Source organism: Hyla sarda, unplaced genomic scaffold (genome assembly GCF_029499605.1).
Source record: "Hyla sarda isolate aHylSar1 unplaced genomic scaffold, aHylSar1.hap1 scaffold_193, whole genome shotgun sequence".
Classification (NCBI taxonomy): domain Eukaryota; kingdom Metazoa; phylum Chordata; class Amphibia; order Anura; family Hylidae; genus Hyla; species Hyla sarda.
This window is the reverse complement of record NW_026608585.1, coordinates 181,892-203,683: the sequence shown is the minus strand read 5'-3', so window position 1 is coordinate 203,683 and position 21,792 is coordinate 181,892. Positions and strand designations below refer to the sequence as shown.

Sequence of the window (21,792 nt, the reverse complement as noted above, 5' to 3'; positions counted from 1 at the left end):
CAAAAGGTGGTGCTGCTGCTGCTTCTGCTGCTTCTGCTTCTGCTTGTGTCTGGCCCCTGTTGGAGCGTCCAGGCACAGGACTTCTGCTGCTGCTGACTAAATGGCCTCCTTAATTGGATCATTTGAGTAGCCAGCACACCTGTGCAGGTAGGGCATGACATGATAGGCAGCTGCCTTGATAGCGGGTGGGTGCTGAATGTTCCTAATTGACAAAATAAGATTAATGCTTATGAAGAAATATAAAATCTCATCCCTTCCCCAATATCGCGCCACACCCCTACCCCTTAATTCCCTGGTTGAACGTGATGGACATATGTCTTTTTTCGACCGTACTAACTATGTAACTATGTAACATAACATGGGGGGGGGGGGGGGGTCTCCTGGCTGTTCACACAGGTGTGTCATTGCTGTACATTGACCATGCATTGCTTCTGTGGTATTGCAAAGGCAAAGACAAATGCTTCCAGCCATCCATTGCACTAATGGATTGGTCATCAGCTGGCTGTCTATGTCCCGCATCAATATAGACCAAAGTACAGAGGGTTAGGCTATGCTATTGTGCACCTACCTGATGCATCAGAAGGTGCGAGGCCCTTGCTAAATTCTGTGCACAGACTTTGAGATCTATGCTTTAGACTGTATCTAAACCTGCTCCAACATGGACTGACATTCTGGCCTACTTTCAGCCGATGCGACTTGTCTGTCGCTGAACAGTCGCTTTTTATGTATTCAGCACCTATGTATAATGTTGTAAAAATGCTCTAGAAGCTAAAGTCGCAGAAATGTCACACATATTTGGCCTGCAACTTTCTGTGCGACAAATTCAGACAGGAAAAATCAGTATAAATCCTTAGAAAATTATCCCCCAGTGTCTCCATCTGCTGGCGGTATTGAATAAGCATTGCTGCACTGATGGGGTATGCATTAGACGAAAAAAAAGAAGAAAAAGAAGAATAATACGCCCAGAAAAGAGGCGAAAAGGAGAAAAACGTAAAAAAACGTGAAAAAAAAGTAAGAGGAAGAGAAGGGAAAAAAAGGTGGAAATGGGTTTAAAAGTGATTTCGGCGGAGAAATATATATATATATATATATATATATATATATATATATATATATATGCGCACACACACACATAGATATAAACGTATTCTCCGTTGAGATATTGCAGCCGCTGCTGTGTCCAGGCCCAGGAGCCTTAGCACTGTGCTGTGATGTCACTCAATACCACTGACATCACTAGGTGTAAACAACATCTCTCCTTTGCTGTGTATGTGACTATGGAGCTGTTTGGTGATGTCGTCTATTACGGCCTTCATAGAAGCAACAGGAGATTGTTGCATCCATCTTGAACCCTCAGAACTACAGTGCTATGATGTCACTCACTTCCACAGGCCTTGCAGAGTGTAAACAACAACAACCCAGCTTTGTTGTGTATGTAACCAAAGGGATTTGTGATGCACCTAGAACCTTCACAGCAGCGACAGCTTTATGAGGAGCATCAGCACTGCTCTGCCTGAGCAGAACCATCACCGCCATAGGTTGTCAAATAACCCGGATTTAACCCACACAGGTAAGTCCAATGGGGTGCAGGCATGTCCTCTATGCTTACAGCTTCCCGTGGGTGTTGGTTTGATACCGTTTGGGGACAGCCAAGGAGGCATCTGCAGGCAACAAAGGTAGGTGTGTGCTTGTGTGTGTGTTTCCTATGCAGATCCTAAGCCCAGTGTCACATGCAAGTAGGAGGAGTAAGAAGGGTTCCTGGCAAATCCGGGTTATGGATTGCATTTAAAAAGGCCCCGTGGGAGTGCAATGGGCCCCTGTCTTGCTGCTTAGCAATAATGGTATGGGTTTAGGTTCTGCTGTGTGTACTGGTGGTTGACTGCCCCCCAGCCCAGAGTGTGCATGGAAAATTGTCTGGCAGCCTCCCTGACAGCAAGCAGTGATAGTGCCCATGAAGGGGACCTTGTTGGGCCCGCCCCTTTCACGGTTATCGCTTCTCGGCCTTTTGGCTAAGATCAAGTGTAGTATCTGTTCTTATCAGTTTAATATCTGATACGTCCCCTATCTGGGGACCATATATTAAATGGATTTTTGAGAACGGGGGCCGATTTCGAAGCTTGCTTCCGTCGCCCTATGCATTGACCCGATATGGCAGTATCTTCGGGTACAGTGCACCACCCCCTTACAGGGTTAAAAAGAAAGATTCCTACTTTCATTGCTACCTGCTTGCTGGCTAGCCAGCTAGCCAGCCCTGTGGGCCTTGCTGCTGCTGCAGCCAAAAAACAAAAGGTGGTGCTGCTGCTGCTTCTGCTGCTTCTGCTTCTGCTTGTGTCTGGCCCCTGTTGGAGCGTCCAGGCACAGGACTTCTGCTGCTGCTGACTAAATGGCCTCCTTAATTGGATCATTTGAGTAGCCAGCACACCTGTGCAGGTAGGGCATGACATGATAGGCAGCTGCCTTGATAGCGGGTGGGTGCTGAATGTTCCTAATTGACAAAATAAGATTAATGCTTATGAAGAAATATAAAATCTCATCCCTTCCCCAATATCGCGCCACACCCCTACCCCTTAATTCCCTGGTTGAACGTGATGGACATATGTCTTTTTTCGACCGTACTAACTATGTAACTATGTAACATAACATGGGGGGGGGGGGGGGGGTCTCCTGGCTGTTCACACAGGTGTGTCATTGCTGTACATTGACCATGCATTGCTTCTGTGGTATTGCAAAGGCAAAGACAAATGCTTCCAGCCATCCATTGCACTAATGGATTGGTCATCAGCTGGCTGTCTATGTCCCGCATCAATATAGACCAAAGTACAGAGGGTTAGGCTATGCTATTGTGCACCTACCTGATGCATCAGAAGGTGCGAGGCCCTTGCTAAATTCTGTGCACAGACTTTGAGATCTATGCTTTAGACTGTATCTAAACCTGCTCCAACATGGACTGACATTCTGGCCTACTTTCAGCCGATGCGACTTGTCTGTCGCTGAACAGTCGCTTTTTATGTATTCAGCACCTATGTATAATGTTGTAAAAATGCTCTAGAAGCTAAAGTCGCAGAAATGTCACACATATTTGGCCTGCAACTTTCTGTGCGACAAATTCAGACAGGAAAAATCAGTATAAATCCTTAGAAAATTATCCCCCAGTGTCTCCATCTGCTGGCGGTATTGAATAAGCATTGCTGCACTGATGGGGTATGCATTAGACGAAAAAAAAGAAGAAAAAGAAGAATAATACGCCCAGAAAAGAGGCGAAAAGGAGAAAAACGTAAAAAAACGTGAAAAAAAAGTAAGAGGAAGAGAAGGTAAAAAAAGGTGGAAATGGGTTTAAAAGTGATTTCGGCGGAGAAATATATATATATATATATATATATATATATATATATATATATATATATATATGCGCACACACACACATAGATATAAACGTATTCTCCGTTGAGATATTGCAGCCGCTGCTGTGTCCAGGCCCAGGAGCCTTAGCACTGTGCTGTGATGTCACTCAATACCACTGACATCACTAGGTGTAAACAACATCTCTCCTTTGCTGTGTATGTGACTATGGAGCTGTTTGGTGATGTCGTCTATTACGGCCTTCATAGAAGCAACAGGAGATTGTTGCATCCATCTTGAACCCTCAGAACTACAGTGCTATGATGTCACTCACTTCCACAGGCCTTGCAGAGTGTAAACAACAACAACCCAGCTTTGTTGTGTATGTAACCAAAGGGATTTGTGATGTCACCTAGAACCTTCACAGCAGCGACAGCTTTATGAGGAGCATCAGCACTGCTCTGCCTGAGCAGAACCATCACCGCCATAGGTTGTCAAATAACCCGGATTTAACCCACACAGGTAAGTCCAATGGGGTGCAGGCATGTCCTCTATGCTTACAGCTTCCCGTGGGTGTTGGTTTGATACCGTTTGGGGACAGCCAAGGAGGCATCTGCAGGCAACAAAGGTAGGTGTGTGCTTGTGTGTGTGTTTCCTATGCAGATCCTAAGCCCAGTGTCACATGCAAGTAGGAGGAGTAAGAAGGGTTCCTGGCAAATCCGGGTTATGGATTGCATTTAAAAAGGCCCCGTGGGAGTGCAATGGGCCCCTGTCTTGCTGCTTAGCAATAATGGTATGGGTTTAGGTTCTGCTGTGTGTACTGGTGGTTGACTGCCCCCCAGCCCAGAGTGTGCATGGAAAATTGTCTGGCAGCCTCCCTGACAGCAAGCAGTGATAGTGCCCATGAAGGGGACCTTGTTGGGCCCGCCCCTTTCACGGTTATCGCTTCTCGGCCTTTTGGCTAAGATCAAGTGTAGTATCTGTTCTTATCAGTTTAATATCTGATACGTCCCCTATCTGGGGACCATATATTAAATGGATTTTTGAGAACGGGGGCCGATTTCGAAGCTTGCTTCCGTCGCCCTATGCATTGACCCGATATGGCAGTATCTTCGGGTACAGTGCACCACCCCCTTACAGGGTTAAAAAGAAAGATTCCTACTTTCATTGCTACCTGCTTGCTGGCTAGCCAGCTAGCCAGCCCTGTGGGCCTTGCTGCTGCTGCAGCCAAAAAACAAAAGGTGGTGCTGCTGCTGCTTCTGCTGCTTCTGCTTGTGTCTGGCCCCTGTTGGAGCGTCCAGGCACAGGACTTCTGCTGCTGCTGACTAAATGGCCTCCTTAATTGGATCATTTGAGTAGCCAGCACACCTGTGCAGGTAGGGCATGACATGATAGGCAGCTGCCTTGATAGCGGGTGGGTGCTGAATGTTCCTAATTGACAAAATAAGATTAATGCTTATGAAGAAATATAAAATCTCATCCCTTCCCCAATATCGCGCCACACCCCTACCCCTTAATTCCCTGGTTGAACGTGATGGACATATGTCTTTTTTCGACCGTACTAACTATGTAACTATGTAACATAACATGGGGGGGGGGGGGGGTCTCCTGGCTGTTCACACAGGTGTGTCATTGCTGTACATTGACCATGCATTGCTTCTGTGGTATTGCAAAGGCAAAGACAAATGCTTCCAGCCATCCATTGCACTAATGGATTGGTCATCAGCTGGCTGTCTATGTCCCGCATCAATATAGACCAAAGTACAGAGGGTTAGGCTATGCTATTGTGCACCTACCTGATGCATCAGAAGGTGCGAGGCCCTTGCTAAATTCTGTGCACAGACTTTGAGATCTATGCTTTAGACTGTATCTAAACCTGCTCCAACATGGACTGACATTCTGGCCTACTTTCAGCCGATGCGACTTGTCTGTCGCTGAACAGTCGCTTTTTATGTATTCAGCACCTATGTATAATGTTGTAAAAATGCTCTAGAAGCTAAAGTCGCAGAAATGTCACACATATTTGGCCTGCAACTTTCTGTGCGACAAATTCAGACAGGAAAAATCAGTATAAATCCTTAGAAAATTATCCCCCAGTGTCTCCATCTGCTGGCGGTATTGAATAAGCATTGCTGCACTGATGGGGTATGCATTAGACGAAAAAAAAGAAGAAAAAGAAGAATAATACGCCCAGAAAAGAGGCGAAAAGGAGAAAAACGTAAAAAAACGTGAAAAAAAAGTAAGAGGAAGAGAAGGGAAAAAAAGGTGGAAATGGGTTTAAAAGTGATTTCGGCGGAGAAATATATATATATATATATATATATATATATATATATATATATATATATGCGCACACACACACATAGATATAAACGTATTCTCCGTTGAGATATTGCAGCCGCTGCTGTGTCCAGGCCCAGGAGCCTTAGCACTGTGCTGTGATGTCACTCAATACCACTGACATCACTAGGTGTAAACAACATCTCTCCTTTGCTGTGTATGTGACTATGGAGCTGTTTGGTGATGTCGTCTATTACGGCCTTCATAGAAGCAACAGGAGATTGTTGCATCCATCTTGAACCCTCAGAACTACAGTGCTATGATGTCACTCACTTCCACAGGCCTTGCAGAGTGTAAACAACAACAACCCAGCTTTGTTGTGTATGTAACCAAAGGGATTTGTGATGTCACCTAGAACCTTCACAGCAGCGACAGCTTTATGAGGAGCATCAGCACTGCTCTGCCTGAGCAGAACCATCACCGCCATAGGTTGTCAAATAACCCGGATTTAACCCACACAGGTAAGTCCAATGGGGTGCAGGCATGTCCTCTATGCTTACAGCTTCCCGTGGGTGTTGGTTTGATACCGTTTGGGGACAGCCAAGGAGGCATCTGCAGGCAACAAAGGTAGGTGTGTGCTTGTGTGTGTGTTTCCTATGCAGATCCTAAGCCCAGTGTCACATGCAAGTAGGAGGAGTAAGAAGGGTTCCTGGCAAATCCGGGTTATGGATTGCATTTAAAAAGGCCCCGTGGGAGTGCAATGGGCCCCTGTCTTGCTGCTTAGCAATAATGGTATGGGTTTAGGTTCTGCTGTGTGTACTGGTGGTTGACTGCCCCCCAGCCCAGAGTGTGCATGGAAAATTGTCTGGCAGCCTCCCTGACAGCAAGCAGTGATAGTGCCCATGAAGGGGACCTTGTTGGGCCCGCCCCTTTCACGGTTATCGCTTCTCGGCCTTTTGGCTAAGATCAAGTGTAGTATCTGTTCTTATCAGTTTAATATCTGATACGTCCCCTATCTGGGGACCATATATTAAATGGATTTTTGAGAACAGGGGCCGATTTCGAAGCTTGCTTCCGTCGCCCTATGCATTGACCCGATATGGCAGTATCTTCGGGTACAGTGCACCACCCCCTTACAGGGTTAAAAAGAAAGATTCCTACTTTCATTGCTACCTGCTTGCTGGCTAGCCAGCTAGCCAGCCCTGTGGGCCTTGCTGCTGCTGCAGCCAAAAAACAAAAGGTGGTGCTGCTGCTGCTTCTGCTGCTTCTGCTTCTGCTTGTGTCTGGCCCCTGTTGGAGCGTCCAGGCACAGGACTTCTGCTGCTGCTGACTAAATGGCCTCCTTAATTGGATCATTTGAGTAGCCAGCACACCTGTGCAGGTAGGGCATGACATGATAGGCAGCTGCCTTGATAGCGGGTGGGTGCTGAATGTTCCTAATTGACAAAATAAGATTAATGCTTATGAAGAAATATAAAATCTCATCCCTTCCCCAATATCGCGCCACACCCCTACCCCTTAATTCCCTGGTTGAACGTGATGGACATATGTCTTTTTTCGACCGTACTAACTATGTAACTATGTAACATAACATGGGGGGGGGGGTCTCCTGGCTGTTCACACAGGTGTGTCATTGCTGTACATTGACCATGCATTGCTTCTGTGGTATTGCAAAGGCAAAGACAAATGCTTCCAGCCATCCATTGCACTAATGGATTGGTCATCAGCTGGCTGTCTATGTCCCGCATCAATATAGACCAAAGTACAGAGGGTTAGGCTATGCTATTGTGCACCTACCTGATGCATCAGAAGGTGCGAGGCCCTTGCTAAATTCTGTGCACAGACTTTGAGATCTATGCTTTAGACTGTATCTAAACCTGCTCCAACATGGACTGACATTCTGGCCTACTTTCAGCCGATGCGACTTGTCTGTCGCTGAACAGTCGCTTTTTATGTATTCAGCACCTATGTATAATGTTGTAAAAATGCTCTAGAAGCTAAAGTCGCAGAAATGTCACACATATTTGGCCTGCAACTTTCTGTGCGACAAATTCAGACAGGAAAAATCAGTATAAATCCTTAGAAAATTATCCCCCAGTGTCTCCATCTGCTGGCGGTATTGAATAAGCATTGCTGCACTGATGGGGTATGCATTAGACGAAAAAAAAGAAGAAAAAGAAGAATAATACGCCCAGAAAAGAGGCGAAAAGGAGAAAAACGTAAAAAAACGTGAAAAAAAAGTAAGAGGAAGAGAAGGGAAAAAAAGGTGGAAATGGGTTTAAAAGTGATTTCGGCGGAGAAATATATATATATATATATATATATATATATATATATATATATATGCGCACACACACACATAGATATAAACGTATTCTCCGTTGAGATATTGCAGCCGCTGCTGTGTCCAGGCCCAGGAGCCTTAGCACTGTGCTGTGATGTCACTCAATACCACTGACATCACTAGGTGTAAACAACATCTCTCCTTTGCTGTGTATGTGACTATGGAGCTGTTTGGTGATGTCGTCTATTACGGCCTTCATAGAAGCAACAGGAGATTGTTGCATCCATCTTGAACCCTCAGAACTACAGTGCTATGATGTCACTCACTTCCACAGGCCTTGCAGAGTGTAAACAACAACAACCCAGCTTTGTTGTGTATGTAACCAAAGGGATTTGTGATGTCACCTAGAACCTTCACAGCAGCGACAGCTTTATGAGGAGCATCAGCACTGCTCTGCCTGAGCAGAACCATCACCGCCATAGGTTGTCAAATAACCCGGATTTAACCCACACAGGTAAGTCCAATGGGGTGCAGGCATGTCCTCTATGCTTACAGCTTCCCGTGGGTGTTGGTTTGATACCGTTTGGGGACAGCCAAGGAGGCATCTGCAGGCAACAAAGGTAGGTGTGTGCTTGTGTGTGTGTTTCCTATGCAGATCCTAAGCCCAGTGTCACATGCAAGTAGGAGGAGTAAGAAGGGTTCCTGGCAAATCCGGGTTATGGATTGCATTTAAAAAGGCCCCGTGGGAGTGCAATGGGCCCCTGTCTTGCTGCTTAGCAATAATGGTATGGGTTTAGGTTCTGCTGTGTGTACTGGTGGTTGACTGCCCCCCAGCCCAGAGTGTGCATGGAAAATTGTCTGGCAGCCTCCCTGACAGCAAGCAGTGATAGTGCCCATGAAGGGGACCTTGTTGGGCCCGCCCCTTTCACGGTTATCGCTTCTCGGCCTTTTGGCTAAGATCAAGTGTAGTAATACAGGAGATCTGGTCAGAAGGTACTCGGGTACCCCTCTCCTCGGCCTTGTGGGATCGCCCAGGTTTATTGCCTGGGCTTCACCCACTTGTTGCTATTGGGGAGAGGGCCTAGTCCCAGGGTAACGAGTAGCGATCGCCTCTCAAGACCTTCGGGTGGAGAGAGGTTAGAACCATGGATGATGATCCGGATCCAGGTTCTGTGCCGGCATACGCAAGGATCAAAAACACCGTGAGAGTCATTCTCACGGATGATACCAAAAGGGCGGACGATTTGAAATTCGTAGTAGAGGACGTGCTCGGAGGAGTTTTCGGAATACAGAAGGGCGAGATATTGGCAATCCAGGACTACCCGAAGCGTAAAATTTTTGATGTGACGTTCACACAAAATGGCATCCACAGAGATTTTGTTACCAGAGCTGCTGCGAGTAAAGACAAAAAGCTTCAGGGTGTCCGGATTATTGAGCACGTTCTAGACGATATTAAGCTGGTGGTAGTAAAGATGTATTCCCCTTTCGCCAACCTACACGATGTTGAGTTGTTTTTACAAGTCTATTTTAGTAAGGTTGAGTGCAGAGGAAAAATCATGAACAGCTGTGGCATCTGGACATCTAAGTGGAGATTTCAGGTTACATGCAAAAAAGATGACAGATTGCCAGGGGGAATACAACTACCACCAGCTCGTTTTAAAATAAATAATATGTGTGGCGACCTCTTTTATGCGGGGATGCCAAGCTACTGCAGGAAGTGTCACAGATATGGACACACAAAAGAAAACTGTGAAAGTACATGCAAAAAATGTGGTAGCACACAGCACGAGACAGAGAAATGCACAAGAGGAGGGAGGTGCAATTTCTGTCAACAATTCGGACACCTTTTCTCCTCTTGTCCCCACAGACATAGGACGGAGCAGCAGTGGCAACCCTGGAGGCAGCAAGGACAGCAACCGGGACACCAGCCGAGGCAAGCAGAGCCAGTGATTACCCCCCCACAAGAGGTAAGCGGTGAGATGGAGAAGGAGAAAGACCCCCCTCAGGCAAAAGGAGGGGACCCTAAAGAGCAGAGGATGGCCAAAAAACGTGCAAGTGGTGAAAAAACTGGCCCCCAGGAGCATGCTGGGTTAAGAGAGGAGCGGACGGCGGCCGAATCCGCTCCTCAGCAACCTCTGGCTCAGGGTCCCCCTGAGAGCGATGATCCGGGTGGAGAGGTGAAGGTTAAAAGGCGGAGGGGCTCCAGAAGACTCTATTCGGAGGCGGTCCAGGGGGAGCCGATGGAAGTACCTGCGGATGCAGGGAACCCAAGTGACGTTCCTCCACAGGTCCCCATAGGGGATACCCCCCCTCCTCCCTGCCAGGAGGAGGTTTCAGGGGTGACCGTCTCTGAGGTACCAGAGACTGAACTAAGTGAACACCCGACCCCTATGGAGGGGCAAGAGGTGGAAGAACCCAATGAGTCTGGAGCCCTGATTGCCAGGATGCCCGAGAACAACTATGCCTCAATCATGATGGAGGAGGGGGGTCGGCTGAGTGATGGTGCCTCCTCTCCTGCTTCCTCTATGCGTACAGTTGAGTCAGATTTTGGGGGGTATGAGGCTTCGGAGGGGGAATCAGAGGTGTAAGACGTTTTCTTGTACATTCCCATGGCTGAGTTGTCCGGTCTGTCCTTGAACGTGAGAAGTGTGAGCGCCAGAGTAAGAAGGGTTGCCCTATTTAATTACTTGTCGGTTTTTGCTGCTTCCGTCCTTTTCCTGCAGGAATGTGGCATCCCGCACAGATTAAATTATAAAGAATATGAAGATGATTGGGTGCACGGTCCATCAGTCTGGTCTGGATCAAATGAGTCCAGATCAGCAGGGGTCGCCATACTTTTTAAAGGGAACGTTTTAATTGAGAGTTTTAACGAAATTTTACCAGGCAGAATTTTATTGGTCAGCGCTTTTATTAATGGTATTAAATGGCAGTTTTTAAATTTTTATGGTTCTCCTGATAAGAATGAAAGAATAAAAATGTTGGAGATTTTACCCCTTTTTATTAACAATTCTAGTCCTCTTGTTTTATCAGGTGATTTTAATTGTATTTTAAGGGGAGAACGCCGTTTTTCGAACGCAGTGAGTAGGAACTATGATAAGACGTCTTTTATGTTAAAAAACTTGATTTTAGATTTTAATCTCACTGATGTTTTTAAAAAATGTAATTTTAACGTACCAGAGGAAGACGGTGTTACCTGGAGCAATGCAAGCTGTAGCTCCAGGATAGATTTTATTTTTTGTTCTTATCAAGTACTGCCTTTTAACTGTGATCTTTTTACCAATGTTTTTTCTGACCATAAATTATTGTATTTTAAAGTTAAAAGTGATTTTAAAAGGAGAACTGGTAGGAATGCCTGGAAGTTAAACGTGTCCCTTTTAGAAGATCCGCAGGTTTTATCAGATTTTATCACCTTTTACAAGGAATGCAGACGAGTAAAAGACCCCAACACTCCCACCAGTATCTGGTGGGAAAAAATGAAACTAAAAATAAAAGAATTTTTTATCCGTGTTGGGGTTAGGAAAGCTAAAGAAAAACGTGAATTTTATAATATCCTAAATACTCGTCTGCAAACCCTGTACAAATTCAGAGCACATGGGATGGAGGTGGAGAAGGAGGTACATGATCTTAAAAAAGAAATAACTAAGTGCCTGGAGCAGAAAGGAAAAGAAATTATCTTTAGGTCTCGAATACAGCATCTTGAGGAAAACGAGACCTGCTCCAGGTATTTTTTTAAGAAAATACATGAAAATAGAAGGTTAATAGAAAACATTGAAGGAGTGAATGATGTACAGGGTATTTTAAAAAAGGTGCAAGAGTTTTATGCGGATCTTTTTAATGTAAAACACATTGATGAATGTTTTATGAATGACTCGTTAAAGGAGATCACCAATTTTTTAGATCCTGTCTCACAGTCTTTTTTATTGCAGAATATTTCAGAGCAGGAGATTTTAGAGACCGTCAAGAGTTTTAAAACAGGTAAAGTGCCTGGGCCGGATGGTATACCCATTGAATTTTATGTTACTTTTTATGGTATTTTAAAAGAAGATTTGTTCTCCCTTTTTACGGAAGTCTTTAAGTCTAAAATCCTCCCAGGCTCATGGAAGAAGGGTGATGTCTCCCTGCTATTCAAAAAGGGAGACCGGTCGGAACTCAAAAACTGGAGACCAATCACCCTTCTGAACTGCGACTATAAAATAATGGCGAAACTGTGTGCTAACCGCTTAAAGAACGTAATCCATAAAATAATTCATACAAACCAAGTCTGTGGGGTGCCTGGGAGGAGTTTATGGGAGAACCTAAACCTTTTAAAGGATGTAATTAGCGACACCAAATTAAGAAAAGGAAAGCTGGCGGTTTTATCCATAGATTTTGAAAAAGCTTTCGACAGGGTGTCGCATTTTTATCTTTTTAAGGTTTTAGAGAAAATGGGTATACCTGATGGCTTTTTATTGTCTCTTAGAGCTTTTTATGATAACTGTACTAGTAAAATTTTAGTAAATGGTTTTAAGACACAGGGCGTGATTTTAAATTCCGGAGTGAAGCAGGGGTGTCCCTTGTCCCCACTACTCTTCATTTGCGCAATAGAGCCTCTTTTATGTACAATACGAAAGGATAAGCAGATCCATGGAGTCCCCCTGCCAGGAGGAGGGGGACTAGAGGCGAAGGTAGTGGGGTACATGGACGATGTTGCGGTGTTTTGCAGGGACACCCCATCGCTTCAGAAGACGCTAAAACAGATTCAATATTTTAATTGTGCCTCCGGTTTTAAAGTCAATTTTAACAAAAGTAACATTTTAAACATAGGCGGAATGCCTTTGTATGATGTGCCCGTCCCTGTGTCTGAGTCGGTGCAGATTTTAGGTGTCTCCTTTGACGAGTCTAATAATGGTTTTAATAGCTGGGACTTGGTGGCTCAAAAAATAAATAAGAAAATATGTATGTGGAACATGCGAGAACTTACAATGGAAGGGAAGGTTTTAATTACAAAAATGGTGCTTTTACCTATTTTATTGTATTTAAGTCTGGTTTTCCCACCCCCCGAAATGGTTCTAAAGAAAATAACAAAAGCTTGTTTTACTTTCTTTTGGAGTTCTAAGAGCGAAAAATTAAAGAGACAAATTGTGATAAAACCGAACTCCAGGGGCGGTAAGGATTTTCCAGATTTTAAAGCTTTCCTTTTAATAAAGTTTTTTAGCATGTGTTTTACTACTGTTTTTAAAGATAGCTACTGGTCTTATTTTGTTCGTTTTAATACTGGTTATTTTATGCGGAGGAACGGCTGGTTTTCTACAGTTTTAAGTTGCCCTTATTCTTTGAATTTACCCCCTCAATACATGATTTTAGGAAAAATTTTAAACTTATATAATTTTAAAGGTAAAAGTGTTCAGGATCTGTGCAATAGCAAAAAACTACTAAAGGAAATAAAAGAAACCAGTACCGTGACTCCCATCAAAAATTTTAACGAACAGAAGTGTATACACATTTGGAAGATGTTGAGTATTAATTATCTTTTTAATTCACAGAAGGACCTGGCCTGGAGCTGCGCACACGAGTGTCTTCCATGCCGGGCATTCCAGCACCGAAGAGGATTATCCAACTCTGCAACCTGCCCGAGGGAGGGATGCCGACAAGAGGAGACCGTGCACCATCTAATATGGACTTGTTTTTACTCGCAGAAAATATGGACAAAGATACTCCCTCTGGTAAAAAGGATAACTGGACTAAAAGACTTAAATATTGCAGTGGTTTTTTATGGTTGCCTGGAATGCCCAACACGGACTCAAGAGACTATTGCATGGAAGATCATAAACTGTGTGAAGGCAGCTCTGTGGAAGGCCAGGAATATTTTATTGTTCAAGCATGAGGTTTTATCTGTGAAGGACATTTTATCTATCTGTTTTTATGAAATGTACCAGTACTATCTTTTAGACAAGAAGAGATTTCCGCTTTTATCTAGAAAATGGTTTTTAAAAGAATGGAATTCTATCTTGTAAAGCCACCAAGTGCCCATTTTATGTTTTAATATGTTGTAAATATGTTATTTATATGTAACTGTATTTATTGACATATTTGCACAACTTTGTTAACATTATTTAATTTTTAATAAAGTTGCCCTGTAAGGGTAGTCAAGTTAAAAAAAAAAATCTGTTCTTATCAGTTTAATATCTGATACGTCCCCTATCTGGGGACCATATATTAAATGGATTTTTGAGAACGGGGGCCGATTTCGAAGCTTGCTTCCGTCGCCCTATGCATTGACCCGATATGGCAGTATCTTCGGGTACAGTGCACCACCCCCTTACAGGGTTAAAAAGAAAGATTCCTACTTTCATTGCTACCTGCTTGCTGGCTAGCCAGCTAGCCAGCCCTGTGGGCCTTGCTGCTGCTGCAGCCAAAAAACAAAAGGTGGTGCTGCTGCTGCTTCTGCTGCTTCTGCTTCTGCTTGTGTCTGGCCCCTGTTGGAGCGTCCAGGCACAGGACTTCTGCTGCTGCTGACTAAATGGCCTCCTTAATTGGATCATTTGAGTAGCCAGCACACCTGTGCAGGTAGGGCATGACATGATAGGCAGCTGCCTTGATAGTGGGTGGGTGCTGAATGTTCCTAATTGACAAAATAAGATTAATGCTTATGAAGAAATATAAAATCTCATCCCTTCCCCAATATCGCGCCACACCCCTACCCCTTAATTCCCTGGTTGAACGTGATGGACATATGTCTTTTTTCGACCGTACTAACTATGTAACTATGTAACATAACATGGGGGGGGGGTCTCCTGGCTGTTCACACAGGTGTGTCATTGCTGTACATTGACCATGCATTGCTTCTGTGGTATTGCAAAGGCAAAGACAAATGCTTCCAGCCATCCATTGCACTAATGGATTGGTCATCAGCTGGCTGTCTATGTCCCGCATCAATATAGACCAAAGTACAGAGGGTTAGGCTATGCTATTGTGCACCTACCTGATGCATCAGAAGGTGCGAGGCCCTTGCTAAATTCTGTGCACAGACTTTGAGATCTATGCTTTAGACTGTATCTAAACCTGCTCCAACATGGACTGACATTCTGGCCTACTTTCAGCCGATGCGACTTGTCTGTCGCTGAACAGTCGCTTTTTATGTATTCAGCACCTATGTATAATGTTGTAAAAATGCTCTAGAAGCTAAAGTCGCAGAAATGTCACACATATTTGGCCTGCAACTTTATGTGCGACAAATTCAGACAGGAAAAATCAGTATAAATCCTTAGAAAATTATCCCCCAGTGTCTCCATCTGCTGGCGGTATTGAATAAGCATTGCTGCACTGATGGGGTATGCATTAGACGAAAAAAAAGAAGAAAAAGAAGAATAATACGCCCAGAAAAGAGGCGAAAAGGAGAAAAACGTAAAAAAACGTGAAAAAAAAGTAAGAGGAAGAGAAGGGAAAAAAAGGTGGAAATGGGTTTAAAAGTGATTTCGGCGGAGAAATATATATATATATATATATATATATATATATATATATATATATGCGCACACACACACATAGATATAAACGTATTCTCCGTTGAGATATTGCAGCCGCTGCTGTGTCCAGGCCCAGGAGCCTTAGCACTGTGCTGTGATGTCACTCAATACCACTGACATCACTAGGTGTAAACAACATCTCTCCTTTGCTGTGTATGTGACTATGGAGCTGTTTGGTGATGTCGTCTATTACGGCCTTCATAGAAGCAACAGGAGATTGTTGCATCCATCTTGAACCCTCAGAACTACAGTGCTATGATGTCACTCACTTCCACAGGCCTTGCAGAGTGTAAACAACAACAACCCAGCTTTGTTGTGTATGTAACCAAAGGGATTTGTGATGTCACCTAGAACCTTCACAGCAGCGACAGCTTTATGAGGAGCATCAGCACTGCTCTGCCTGAGCAGAACCATCACCGCCATAGGTTGTCAAATAACCCGGATTTAACCCACACAGGTAAGTCCAATGGGGTGCAGGCATGTCCTCTATGCTTACAGCTTCCCGTGGGTGTTGGTTTGATACCGTTTGGGGACAGCCAAGGAGGCATCTGCAGGCAACAAAGGTAGGTGTGTGCTTGTGTGTGTGTTTCCTATGCAGATCCTAAGCCCAGTGTCACATGCAAGTAGGAGGAGTAAGAAGGGTTCCTGGCAAATCCGGGTTATGGATTGCATTTAAAAAGGCCCCGTGGGAGTGCAATGGGCCCCTGTCTTGCTGCTTAGCAATAATGGTATGGGTTTAGGTTCTGCTGTGTGTACTGGTGGTTGACTGCCCCCCAGCCCAGAGTGTGCATGGAAAATTGTCTGGCAGCCTCCCTGACAGCAAGCAGTGATAGTGCCCATGAAGGGGACCTTGTTGGGCCCGCCCCTTTCACGGTTATCGCTTCTCGGCCTTTTGGCTAAGATCAAGTGTAGTATCTGTTCTTATCAGTTTAATATCTGATACGTCCCCTATCTGGGGACCATATATTAAATGGATTTTTGAGAACGGGGGCCGATTTCGAAGCTTGCTTCCGTCGCCCTATGCATTGACCCGATATGGCAGTATCTTCGGGTACAGTGCACCACCCCCTTACAGGGTTAAAAAGAAAGATTCCTACTTTCATTGCTACCTGCTTGCTGGCTAGCCAGCTAGCCAGCCCTGTGGGCCTTGCTGCTGCTGCAGCCAAAAAACAAAAGGTGGTGCTGCTGCTGCTTCTGCTGCTTCTGCTTCTGCTTGTGTCTGGCCCCTGTTGGAGCGTCCAGGCACAGGACTTCTGCTGCTGCTGACTAAATGGCCTCCTTAATTGGATCATTTGAGTAGCCAGCACACCCGTGCAGGTAGGGCATGACATGATAGGCAGCTGCCTTGATAGCGGGTGGGTGCTGAATGTTCCTAATTGACAAAATAAGATTAATGCTTATGAAGAAATATAAAATCTCATCCCTTCCCCAATATCGCGCCACACCCCTACCCCTTAATTCCCTGGTTGAACGTGATGGACATATGTCTTTTTTCGACCGTACTAACTATGTAACTATGTAACATAACATGGGGGGGGGGGTCTCCTGGCTGTTCACACAGGTGTGTCATTGCTGTACATTGACCATGCATTGCTTCTGTGGTATTGCAAAGGCAAAGACAAATGCTTCCAGCCATCCATTGCACTAATGGATTGGTCATCAGCTGGCTGTCTATGTCCCGCATCAATATAGACCAAAGTACAGAGGGTTAGGCTATGCTATTGTGCACCTACCTGATGCATCAGAAGGTGCGAGGCCCTTGCTAAATTCTGTGCACAGACTTTGAGATCTATGCTTTAGACTGTATCTAAACCTGCTCCAACATGGACTGACATTCTGGCCTACTTTCAGCCGATGCGACTTGTCTGTCGCTGAACAGTCGCTTTTTATGTATTCAGCACCTATGTATAATGTTGTAAAAATGCTCTAGAAGCTAAAGTCGCAGAAATGTCACACATATTTGGCCTGCAACTTTCTGTGCGACAAATTCAGACAGGAAAAATCAGTATAAATCCTTAGAAAATTATCCCCCAGTGTCTCCATCTGCTGGCGGTATTGAATAAGCATTGCTGCACTGATGGGGTATGCATTAGACGAAAAAAAAGAAGAAAAAGAAGAATAATACGCCCAGAAAAGAGGCGAAAAGGAGAAAAACGTAAAAAAACGTGAAAAAAAAGTAAGAGGAAGAGAAGGGAAAAAAAGGTGGAAATGGGTTTAAAAGTGATTTCGGCGGAGAAATATATATATATATATATATATATATATATATATATATATATATATGCGCACACACACACATAGATATAAACGTATTCTCCGTTGAGATATTGCAGCCGCTGCTGTGTCCAGGCCCAGGAGCCTTAGCACTGTGCTGTGATGTCACTCAATACCACTGACATCACTAGGTGTAAACAACATCTCTCCTTTGCTGTGTATGTGACTATGGAGCTGTTTGGTGATGTCGTCTATTACGGCCTTCATAGAAGCAACAGGAGATTGTTGCATCCATCTTGAACCCTCAGAACTACAGTGCTATGATGTCACTCACTTCCACAGGCCTTGCAGAGTGTAAACAACAACAACCCAGCTTTGTTGTGTATGTAACCATAGGGATTGTGATGTCACCTAGAACCTTCACAGCAGCGACAGCTTTATGAGGAGCATCAGCACTGCTCTGCCTGAGCAGAACCATCACCGCCATAGGTTGTCAAATAACCCGGATTTAACCCACACAGGTAAGTCCAATGGGGTGCAGGCATGTCCTCTATGCTTACAGCTTCCCGTGGGTGTTGGTTTGATACCGTTTGGGGACAGCCAAGGAGGCATCTGCAGGCAACAAAGGTAGGTGTGTGCTTGTGTGTGTGTTTCCTATGCAGATCCTAAGCCCAGTGTCACATGCAAGTAGGAGGAGTAAGAAGGGTTCCTGGCAAATCCGGGTTATGGATTGCATTTAAAAAGGCCCCGTGGGAGTGCAATGGGCCCCTGTCTTGCTGCTTAGCAATAATGGTATGGGTTTAGGTTCTGCTGTGTGTACTGGTGGTTGACTGCCCCCCAGCCCAGAGTGTGCATGGAAAATTGTCTGGCAGCCTCCCTGACAGCAAGCAGTGATAGTGCCCATGAAGGGGACCTTGTTGGGCCCGCCCCTTTCACGGTTATCGCTTCTCGGCCTTTTGGCTAAGATCAAGTGTAGTATCTGTTCTTATCAGTTTAATATCTGATACGTCCCCTATCTGGGGACCATATATTAAATGGATTTTTGAGAACGGGGGCCGATTTCGAAGCTTGCTTCCGTCGCCCTATGCATTGACCCGATATGGCAGTATCTTCGGGTACAGTGCACCACCCCCTTACAGGGTTAAAAAGAAAGATTCCTACTTTCATTGCTACCTGCTTGCTGGCTAGCCAGCTAGCCAGCCCTGTGGGCCTTGCTGCTGCTGCAGCCAAAAAACAAAAGGTGGTGCTGCTGCTGCTTCTGCTGCTTCTGCTTCTGCTTGTGTCTGGCCCCTGTTGGAGCGTCCAGGCACAGGACTTCTGCTGCTGCTGACTAAATGGCCTCCTTAATTGGATCATTTGAGTAGCCAGCACACCTGTGCAGGTAGGGCATGACATGATAGGCAGCTGCCTTGATAGCGGGTGGGTGCTGAATGTTCCTAATTGACAAAATAAGATTAATGCTTATGAAGAAATATAAAATCTCATCCCTTCCCCAATATCGCGCCACACCCCTACCCCTTAATTCCCTGGTTGAACGTGATGGACATATGTCTTTTTTCGACCGTACTAACTATGTAACTATGTAACATAACATGGGGGGGGGGGTCTCCTGGCTGTTCACACAGGTGTGTCATTGCTGTACATTGACCATGCATTGCTTCTGTGGTATTGCAAAGGCAAAGACAAATGCTTCCAGCCATCCATTGCACTAATGGATTGGTCATCAGCTGGCTGTCTATGTCCCGCATCAATATAGACCAAAGTACAGAGGGTTAGGCTATGCTATTGTGCACCTACCTGATGCATCAGAAGGTGCGAGGCCCTTGCTAAATTCTGTGCACAGACTTTGAGATCTATGCTTTAGACTGTATCTAAACCTGCTCCAACATGGACTGACATTCTGGCCTACTTTCAGCCGATGCGACTTGTCTGTCGCTGAACAGTCGCTTTTTATGTATTCAGCACCTATGTATAATGTTGTAAAAATGCTCTAGAAGCTAAAGTCGCAGAAATGTCACACATATTTGGCCTGCAACTTTCTGTGCGACAAATTCAGACAGGAAAAATCAGTATAAATCCTTAGAAAATTATCCCCCAGTGTCTCCATCTGCTGGCGGTATTGAATAAGCATTGCTGCACTGATGGGGTATGCATTAGACGAAAAAAAAGAAGAAAAAGAAGAATAATACGCCCAGAAAAGAGGCGAAAAGGAGAAAAACGTAAAAAAACGTGAAAAAAAAGTAAGAGGAAGAGAAGGGAAAAAAAGGTGGAAATGGGTTTAAAAGTGATTTCGGCGGAGAAATATATATATATATATATATATATATATATATATATATATATATATGCGCACACACACACATAGATATAAACGTATTCTCCGTTGAGATATTGCAGCCGCTGCTGTGTCCAGGCCCAGGAGCCTTAGCACTGTGCTGTGATGTCACTCAATACCACTGACATCACTAGGTGTAAACAACATCTCTCCTTTGCTGTGTATGTGACTATGGAGCTGTTTGGTGATGTCGTCTATTACGGCCTTCATAGAAGCAACAGGAGATTGTTGCATCCATCTTGAACCCTCAGAACTACAGTGCTATGATGTCACTCACTTCCACAGGCCTTGCAGAGTGTAAACAACAACAACCCAGCTTTGTTGTGTATGTAACCATAGGGATTGTGATGTCACCTAGAACCTTCACAGCAGCGACAGCTTTATGAGGAGCATCAGCACTGCTCTGCCTGAGCAGAACCATCACCGCCATAGGTTGTCAAATAACCCGGATTTAACCCACACAGGTAAGTCCAATGGGGTGCAGGCATGTCCTCTATGCTTACAGCTTCCCGTGGGTGTTGGTTTGATACCGTTTGGGGACAGCCAAGGAGGCATCTGCAGGCAACAAAGGTAGGTGTGTGCTTGTGTGTGTGTTTCCTATGCAGATCCTAAGCCCAGTGTCACATGCAAGTAGGAGGAGTAAGAAGGGTTCCTGGCAAATCCGGGTTATGGATTGCATTTAAAAAGGCCCCGTGGGAGTGCAATGGGCCCCTGTCTTGCTGCTTAGCAATAATGGTATGGGTTTAGGTTCTGCTGTGTGTACTGGTGGTTGACTGCCCCCCAGCCCAGAGTGTGCATGGAAAATTGTCTGGCAGCCTCCCTGACAGCAAGCAGTGATAGTGCCCATGAAGGGGACCTTGTTGGGCCCGCCCCTTTCACGGTTATCGCTTCTCGGCCTTTTGGCTAAGATCAAGTGTAGTATCTGTTCTTATCAGTTTAATATCTGATACGTCCCCTATCTGGGGACCATATATTAAATGGATTTTTGAGAACGGGGGCCGATTTCGAAGCTTGCTTCCGTCGCCCTATGCATTGACCCGATATGGCAGTATCTTCGGGTACAGTGCACCACCCCCTTACAGGGTTAAAAAGAAAGATTCCTACTTTCATTGCTACCTGCTTGCTGGCTAGCCAGCTAGCCAGCCCTGTGGGCCTTGCTGCTGCTGCAGCCAAAAAACAAAAGGTGGTGCTGCTGCTGCTTCTGCTTCTGCTTGTGTCTGGCCCCTGTTGGAGCGTCCAGGCACAGGACTTCTGCTGCTGCTGACTAAATGGCCTCCTTAATTGGATCATTTGAGTAGCCAGCACACCTGTGCAGGTAGGGCATGACATGATAGGCAGCTGCCTTGATAGCGGGTGGGTGCTGAATGTTCCTAATTGACAAAATAAGATTAATGCTTATGAAGAAATATAAAATCTCATCCCTTCCCCAATATCGCGCCACACCCCTACCCCTTAATTCCCTGGTTGAACGTGATGGACATATGTCTTTTTTCGACCGTACTAACTATGTAACTATGTAACATAACATGGGGGGGGGGGTCTCCTGGCTGTTCACACAGGTGTGTCATTGCTGTACATTGACCATGCATTGCTTCTGTGGTATTGCAAAGGCAAAGACAAATGCTTCCAGCCATCCATTGCACTAATGGATTGGTCATCAGCTGGCTGTCTATGTCCCGCATCAATATAAACCAAAGTACAGAGGGTTAGGCTATGCTATAGTGCACCTACCTGATGCATCAGAAGGTGCGAGGCCCTTGCTAAATTCTGTGCACAGACTTTGAGATCTATGCTTTAGACTGTATCTAAACCTGCTCCAACATGGACTGACATTC

General features: G+C 45.0%; 6 non-coding genes and 2 pseudogenes across 6 annotated transcripts; all 8 read left to right on the top strand.

The window, feature by feature from the left end:
• The first annotated feature begins 1,989 nt into the window (after positions 1-1,989).
• On the top strand, positions 1,990-2,180 carry LOC130316291 (U2 spliceosomal RNA). The gene has a single exon (XR_008863638.1). It is a non-coding gene; the product is annotated as a U2 spliceosomal RNA (small nuclear RNA).
• Positions 2,181-4,280: 2,100 nt separating this feature from the next.
• Positions 4,281-4,471, top strand: LOC130316290 (U2 spliceosomal RNA). Its single transcript, XR_008863637.1, has one exon. It is a non-coding gene; the product is annotated as a U2 spliceosomal RNA (small nuclear RNA).
• Positions 4,472-6,559: 2,088 nt separating this feature from the next.
• LOC130316270 (U2 spliceosomal RNA) lies at positions 6,560-6,750 on the top strand. The gene has a single exon (XR_008863619.1). It is a non-coding gene; the product is annotated as a U2 spliceosomal RNA (small nuclear RNA).
• Positions 6,751-8,836: 2,086 nt separating this feature from the next.
• Positions 8,837-8,969, top strand: LOC130316450 (U2 spliceosomal RNA; annotated as a pseudogene).
• A 5,026-nt stretch (positions 8,970-13,995) lies between these two features.
• Positions 13,996-14,199, top strand: LOC130316431 (U2 spliceosomal RNA; annotated as a pseudogene).
• Positions 14,200-16,284: 2,085 nt separating this feature from the next.
• On the top strand, positions 16,285-16,475 carry LOC130316287 (U2 spliceosomal RNA). The gene has a single exon (XR_008863635.1). It is a non-coding gene; the product is annotated as a U2 spliceosomal RNA (small nuclear RNA).
• Positions 16,476-18,562: 2,087 nt separating this feature from the next.
• On the top strand, positions 18,563-18,753 carry LOC130316286 (U2 spliceosomal RNA). Its single transcript, XR_008863634.1, has one exon. It is a non-coding gene; the product is annotated as a U2 spliceosomal RNA (small nuclear RNA).
• A 2,087-nt stretch (positions 18,754-20,840) lies between these two features.
• Positions 20,841-21,031, top strand: LOC130316285 (U2 spliceosomal RNA). The gene has a single exon (XR_008863633.1). It is a non-coding gene; the product is annotated as a U2 spliceosomal RNA (small nuclear RNA).
• The last annotated feature ends 761 nt before the right edge of the window (positions 21,032-21,792 follow it).